Below are 1,942 nucleotides of genomic sequence, written 5' to 3'. Positions count from 1 at the left end.
GACCAGACCAGAGGAAAAGAATAAAATTAAATTAAAAAGATGGCTCAAACAGAGTTAAAAGCCCCAGAGCCAGTTTTTTTAAGCGACCAAGAAATAGCCAACCTATCAGATGCACAGTTCAAAGCACTGGTGATCAGGATGCTCACAGAATTGGTTGACTCTGGTCATAAATTAGATGAACAAATGCAGACTACAATAAGAGAAATGAAGGAAAAATGCACAGGGAACCAATAGTGATGGAAAGAAAACTGGGTTTCAAATCAATGGAAGGGACCAGAAGAAGGAAAGGAACAACCAAACAGAAAAGAATGAAAAAACAAGAATTCAAAAAAATGAGAGGCTTAGGGACCTCCAAGACATCTTTAAACATTCCAACATCCAAATTATAGGTGTACCAGAAGGGGAAGAGGAAAAGAAACAAGTGGAAAAGTTATTTGAACAAATAATAAAGGAGAACTTCCCCAATATGGCAAGGGAAATAGGCTTCCAGGAAGTCCAGGAAGCTCAGAGAGTCCCAAAGAGGTTGGACCCAAGGAGGAACACACCAAGGCATATCATAATTACATTACCCAAGATAAAAATGAAGGAGAGAATTATAGCAGCAAGAGATAAAGGGACAGTTACCTACAAAGGAGTTTCCATCAGAATGTTAGCTGATTTCTCAAAAGAGACCTTACAGGCAAGAAGGGGCTGGAAAGAAGAATTCCAAGTCATGAAAGGCAAGGACCTACATCCAAGATTGCTCTATCCAGCAAAGCTTTCATTTAGAATGGAAGGGGAGATAAAGTGCTTCTCAGGTAAGACCAAGTTAAAGGAGTTCATCATCACCAAGTCCTTATTATATGAAATGTTAAAGGGACTTATCTAAGAAAAAGAAGATAAAAAATATGGACAGTAAAAAAAGACATCAAACTCACAGTTAGTAACAACCATACCTAAAACAAAAGAAAACTAAGCAAACAAATAGAACAGGAGTGGAACCACAGAAATGGAGATCACATGGAGGGTTAGCAACAGGGAAGTGGGAGGAGGAGAGAGGGGGAAAATATATAGAGAATAAGTAGCATGGACAATAGGTAGAAAATAGACAGGGGGAGGGCAGGAATAGTGTGGGGAATGTAGAAGCTAAAGAGCTTATGACACATGGACATGAACTAAAAGGGGGTAATGTGGGTGGGAGGGGGTGTGCAGGGTAGAAGGGAGTGAAGGGGGAAAATGGGACAACTGTAATAGCATAATCAATAAAATATATTTAAAAAAAAAGAAAAGGTCATTGGAATTTTGAAAAGGATTACATTGAATGTGTAGATTACTTTTGGGTAGTATTGCCATCTTAGCAATATTTATCTTCCAGTTCATGAAAACGGTTGCTTCCTGTCTAGGTCTTGTTTAAATTCTTTAATGATGTTTTGTAGTTTTCAGTGTACAAATCTTTCATTTCTTTGGTTAAACTTATTCCTAGGTATTTTTTTTTGGATATTGTTGTAAATGGAATTTTTGTCTTAATTTCCTTTTCAGATCATTCATTGCTGTTGTATAAAAATACAACTCATTCTTGTGTGTTGAATTTGTACCCTGCAACTTGCTAAATTTATTTGCTATAATAGATTTTCTTTGGACTCCTGGGAGTTTTCTATGTATAGTATCATGTTACTTGTAAATAGAAATATTTCTACTTCTTCCTTTTTTATTTGCATTATTTTTATCTGTTTTCATTGTCTAATTGTTCTGTCGAAAACTTCCAGTACAACTGAGCAGTAGAAGTGACCCAGGCATCTTTGTCTTCTTTCTGATACTAGAAGGGAAACTTCAGTTTTCACCATTAAGACTTTAGCTATGGATTTTTCAGATGCTCTTTATCCAATTGAGGAAGTTATCTTTTATTCTTGGTTTTCTGGGTGCTTTTATCAGTAAAGGGTGTTGTGCTTTGTCAGATGCTTTT

The sequence above is a fragment of the Phyllostomus hastatus genome, unplaced genomic scaffold (assembly GCF_019186645.2).
Source record: "Phyllostomus hastatus isolate PE091 unplaced genomic scaffold, TTU_PhHast_1.1 phas_scaffold_55, whole genome shotgun sequence".
NCBI classification, from domain to species: domain Eukaryota; kingdom Metazoa; phylum Chordata; class Mammalia; order Chiroptera; family Phyllostomidae; genus Phyllostomus; species Phyllostomus hastatus.
The sequence above is the reverse complement of the archived record's forward strand: the minus strand, read 5'-3'. Positions refer to the sequence as shown.